At 30.3% G+C, this 6284-nt stretch overlaps 1 pseudogene; it reads right to left on the bottom strand.

Moving 5' to 3' along the window:
• Nucleotides 1–4141: 4141 nt before the first annotated feature.
• On the bottom strand, nucleotides 4142–4357 carry LOC145298082 (U2 spliceosomal RNA; annotated as a pseudogene).
• Nucleotides 4358–6284: the final 1927 nt, after the last annotated feature.

The following is a 6284-nucleotide window of genomic DNA, read 5'->3' as shown; positions in this document are numbered from 1 at the left end:
ATGCAAAACTCCCTGCCCATGTTAAGAATAGCTTTCTAAATAACGGTATTATTTCAGCACGGTACCTTCTCTGCATAAGTACTATCTTTTGTTTATTAAATTGTTAGGTAAAAATATAAAATAGTTACAGAACACTCTCCCTTTCCCATGTTAAGAATGGCTTTCTTAATAGCGTTATTTCAGCACGGTACCTTCTCTGCATAAGTACCATCTTTTGTTTATTAAATTGTTAGGTGAAAGTATAGAATAGTAACAAAACGTCCTCCCCATGTTAAGAATGACTTTCTAAATAACGTTATTATTCTATTATCATGGTACTTTCTCTGCATAAGCACCATGTTTTGTTTATTAAATTGTTAGGTGAAAGTACCATACTCATGCAGAGAGTGATCCGTGTTGAAATAATAACGTTATTATTTAAAAAGCAATTCTTAACATGAGGACGGGAGGGTGTTTTGTACCTAATCTGTATTTTAACCTTACAATTGAATAAAAAACATAATAAAACTTTAATTAAACCTGGAAATATGATTTAAAAAATAGCGCGGACCACTTTTTGCATTAGCACCAAATATTATTTAAACTGTACTTTTACCAACCAATCTTATATCGAAAAACAAAAAAAAAACCTCCAGAAGCAAGCGACAAACTTTTTTTTTGCCTTATATAATAAAGAAAAAATGTTTAAATTAAAAAATTTGGAAGATAAACAAATGAATTATGTTTATTTTGTTTTTTTTACTTATCGAGTAAACAGAAAATGAAATCTTTCGTCAATTCATGGCTGTGAAATGAATCGAACCGGAAGTTCAGTTTTATCAACAGAACAGATTCGCACTAACGGTTACGAAAATATATTTATTTTATTTAATATTTTAATAATTCGTCAGGTAAATTTATTTTAATAACATAAAAACATCCATCGACTCTAAAGATGGGTTGTCTGAAAATTTCAAATAAATTGGTAACGTAGAAATATGGTTTTATTCAGTTTTAACGAACCAAATTTACATATATATATATATATATATATATATATATATATCGTGTCAGGAGGTGGTGAAAAAATCCAATAAAGTGCTTGATTGTGGATGTGAGAGCTGAAGATACAATATTTATTACGACACTATATATACATATTTCAAGGTCGTACCAGTGGTTTGATTATGCCGCATCAACCATAAGAGCTTGGAAAGAGTCAGCGTAAATTCATCAGTGACATTGAAAAACTGAAACAATGCAAAGTGAACAAATAGAGAAAGAACGTTCAACGTTTAGACATTCAGTAAACTTAAAAATTTATGACGTGAAATGTTTAAATTTCAAATTTATTCTGAAGTATGTATATATATATATATAATATATATATATATATATATATATATATATATATATATATATATATATATATATATATATATATAATGAAATAAGAATTACAATTAAATTTACAAAGATAATCCAAAATAATAAACTCAAAATCTATATAGTTATAAAACTCAAATGACCTTGTAACGAGTGTTGTAACCAACATCCGGTTTACGACTTCCGGTTGTACATACGTACATAAATATAAACCTATAATAATCAACGCGACAATAAAACGTATTGTTTGACTGTGTACGTTTTCAGCGTTCCTATTTTTTTTCGCGTTTAAATTATCCAAATAAACAATTGTTAAACTTTCTGTTTTTTTTTTTTACATCGTTCATTTCCGTATTACGTTTAAGTTATTTTAACGCAATTTTCTTACAAATAAATCTATTTTAACCCGTTGACAACCATAAGAGCATTTTACAATGGCGATTCACTCATCGCCTTCCTTTTTTTTTTAAATTTATTCTCTATTTTTTGATACACCTTTCTTCAAAAACATTCATACATTTTCTTCTTCCCTATCAACATAAATAAATAACCCCCAAAATATGTGCTTTTTTTTAAATTTGCGTTAAAAATAAATAATCAACGCGACAATAAAACAAATTGTTTTACTACGTGTGTGTCCAGCTTACCAATTGTTTTTTCTTCGCGTTTAAATTAAAAGATATATCAAAATTTTAATTTAACTTGAAGCATTACGGTATCTGTTCCGTGCATATTTACCTATAAGTATGGCACACCACCTATAATTCAATAGCTGTAAATTTATTTTTTCAAAAATAAACAATCATAAACAGAACGACTCATAGGAATCTATATTCTTTTTTCATTTTAATATACTTTCATAGATATGTTTCTGTTATGCCACAAAAACTATTTTCTTTACGTCACAAGTGTCACGCTCATACATTAATTCCATTGCTAATATAACATAGTGACCCAACGGGTTACGAGTAGTCTAGTATATTCTAGTATATTATAAATATTAAAGAATTAATATTTATATCTCAACACTGCTCATCGTTGCTGTTTCTTTATTCATATTTTTCAAATTCGGCCTCGATAGTAACATCTTGAAATCTCCCCATTTCTTCATTCTTCACACAATATATCTTCCTTTTTATAATAATATATTGTTATGGCTCGCAAATAGCCAGAACGAAGAACAAAACAACGGAGAACAGTTTAAACGTGTATTACATGAAAAATGGAAAGGTTAAAAAGGAAAGGTTACAAACGAACAGTGTAGGTACTTCACCGAGTATGCGATAGTCACTCTGGGATTAGATCCCCGCCTGGGATTGTCATGCGTAAAGTTTATGTGGACGATGGATTAGTCCATTTGGAGGGTGGTTCCCCACAACATATATTTAACTCTCTCTTTTTTCCTTGTACCCATTTTTGAATTATTTCACGGAATTCTGCCTTTTGGATGACCTCGAAATATCTTCCAGTAATAGGATTCTTTTGGATTTTTACTTTTGGATATCGACTGTTTACCAACTTCATTTTTAGATTTTACCATCATTGGATCTTTTATTCTTCACTCGGCCATCCATTCACGTGAAATCATTTTTCGTTTTTCTCCATTCCATCACTATTTTTAAAACCTTTACCAAGTAAGCTCTATGGCTAACTTGCAGTTTCATTAAATCCGATTCTGCATTTTGCTAATTCCTACCCTGTGATGAGAAGGAAAGTATCTCATTCGAAACTTTTTGGATTAACGACAATCCACTTGATTTGTGCTTCTTTTTTGAAAATTAACTATGCTGTTAAATTGTTTTTAACATGTTTTATTAATTCTTTTATATATATATATATATATATATATATATATATATATATATATATATATATATATATATATATAGGTTGCTAACATGAGAACTAAGAAAAATCTCAGTTTAATTTCATTCTGTATATACTCGATAAAGTCTCTGATTTTAAATCGTTGTATTTGTTATCTTAAGTGGATATGTGCAGATCTAGTTCAATAAGTAAATGGTGGTGTTCAATCACTCTAGGTGTAATGCATCAATGGATTTGCATAGCTGTGCAGGTATATGAATCATATTGAAATGGATGTTAGATTAATTGAAGTGCAAGAGAAAATGAAAAGTGAAATCGAAGTGAAAAGACGTGACTGGCCAGGGAAAGGCAGACATCTTAGCCATGAACAATTCCTTTCGCAAAAGAAAGAACTTGAATTCAACTGATTAATAGTAGAATCTCTCTTCAGTATCACAAATCTGTCAATTTCTATCCTCAGCGGGGTGATACAACTGTCAGTAAACTATTGCCTTGCACAATCTCTCTTTCACCATTTTCATCTCTAGCCTTTCTCCATGTCTTCCGCCTGTAATTCCAATTCAGAAACTGTAAAATGATTGATCACTTCATTGGAAGAAGAAGATGAAGAAGAAGAAGAAGAAGAAGAAGAATCCACTGTTATATCATACTCATCTGTCTTGACAAGTGTGTATGAAAGCGCATCCATAGAAGTCATGAGACAGCCAGTTAAATAACACTGGTTTACAAAAGAAGTATTTGTTCGGAGGTAAGCACGTGAATAGGTGTTTTCACCATATTTGTTGCAGTCGATTCAAATTTCTAAACAGTTGGGTTCCATCATGTTTAGCTTTTGTTGTCTTTCATTTTACTATAATACATATATTCCGTTTAATTCATACAGCATTTATGGATGCAGCCTAATCTTTTGTAAATATTTATTATAATATGTAAGAACTCATGAAAATATTACATATAAAATAAACATAGATAATATATTGTACCTATTTACTATGCCTCCCCACGGGACAGAGTCGTTTTTTAACGTGGAGAAAAGGTACAAAAATAAAAATTGTCTCAGTCGTGAAGGATTTCTCCTCCACTGAAAGAGAACAAGAAATTGAAGTGCAGCATCTGAAGAACAGATACTACACTTTGATCTTGACCAAAAGGCCAAGTAAGCCGAAAAAATTAGATAATATATTGTAACAAAATTATAATATAAACATTTATGTAAATGGAATATTTTCATTTCTACAAAAAGAGATTTTGGCATGCCATCAGCTTGTCCAAGTATTTTTTTGAAGTCAGCAGACATATTTTTGTCTTAAACACCTACTTATGTTGTGTATTATTGAAACAGTTCACCCTATACACATACATGAAGTATGTAATAATAATAAAGATTCCTGTCAAAGGTCTTAATGAGTGTGGACGAAATAATATGCATCATGTTCTCCCTTTGTGACTAATTGAACAATCACTCAATTAACAGCGAAATCTTGAAGTTTGTGGCAATTTAACGTCCATCTTGAAATTAACTAATAATGTGGCTATGCTGAAGTTCGGAAAATTCTAATAAATCTTTTGGTCGATGTCATATTTAAATTGTGATACATAATAAATATTTTCATATCTGAAACTGGTTCTGCTATGACCTTAAACTATATCCGATGGTGAGGCCCCAGCTTGCGGGCTTTGGGGAGTGTGAAGCCACCTTTTAATTGTCATTGCTCCCAGGTACACTCTGACCTGGAGTGGTAGTACCTGTTAGGGTCCCAACTATGGGTTAAATAGAAACCGACTTGAACAAATATATTCTATTAAAAATTTGTTCTTCAAAATCACTGGATTCGGCATTAAATAACCTGAAAAGGGTTGATATGCCGTAAAACAAAACACAACCAACCAACATATCTGAAACACAAAAAATGTCAGTGTAAACTATCTATGTGTCAAACTGCATTGGTTTTTTATATGGCTGTGTGCTGGCCGCCAGTGAAGGAAGCAAAGACTGTAAACATGTATGAATTATTTTTTTGGAGTGTCCTTTTTCATGTATGTTTACACGTATGCGTGTATACTCGTATATGTGTAAATCTACAAAATAAGATTGATGAATAGCAATCCATATGTGAAATCAGCACTCAAGATTTGTTATGTGGAAGTTTAATAATCAGATGAGTTCATTACTAAACCGGGGGTCAACAAAACAAAGTAGAACAGTATGTATTCTACGCTGATTTCCCCTCACACACACTCGGACACATACACCCACATTTGGCATAAACACGACTTAATTGTATAACTTTATTTCAATATAGTAACAACATGGGAACAATAATTCTCTTATTTATTCTTGTTTTTTTTTTATCCACCTCCGAAAGTAAATCTGGGTTTCATACCTCACTTTGTATATACGGGTGTAAAAGTAAATTGTACTACAATATTTTCATTTTAAAGTGACTACTACAAGAGAACAAGTTACTTATGCTCCTAGTCCAAACAATAATTTCTATTCTCAAATGCACGTTCCAACTAGATATGTAAAACAAACAGAATAATGTAAAACTGACATTTTATTTAAAAAGACGAACAACAAATATTTTTAATGTAGGCTTTTTTATTTTATTTCGGGTCGTTTTATTTTAATGTTTGGTCTTTCAAAAGTCATTTCTCAAATATTGTAAGAAATATATTAATCAAATAATGTTACATATTTAAATCGTCAAAGATTTCTTTTTCTGTCTTTTTAGTTTTGGGTTTTATTTTTTGCTTGACTTTTATGCTGCAAATATATATATCGCTTTTCTTTTCTTATCTCCATGTACAGCATTTTTTATTTGATTTCCTTTTCGGGGTTTCATTATTTTGCTTGATTAAATTTTAGATTGTAGTTTAAACCATCAAACTCTTGACTTTTCTCCAATATTAATTTTATTCAAAACTTGAACGTGTTTTTTTTTTAATTTAAAGAACCTAAAACACAATTATCTAAAAGCAAACAGACCAGTTTTATCTATGCAAAATATATTAACTCATCAAAATTCAATACGTTTACACTTTTTTGCTTTGATTCTAAGATTGAATCATATATTAAAATTTTAATAAGT

This window comes from Euprymna scolopes, chromosome 18, assembly GCF_053919585.1.
Source record: "Euprymna scolopes isolate OS-2025 chromosome 18, ASM5391958v1, whole genome shotgun sequence".
Taxonomy (NCBI): Eukaryota; Metazoa; Mollusca; class Cephalopoda; order Sepiida; family Sepiolidae; genus Euprymna; species Euprymna scolopes.
Note: the sequence above shows the minus strand (reverse complement) of the source record. Positions and strands in the feature narration are given on the sequence as shown.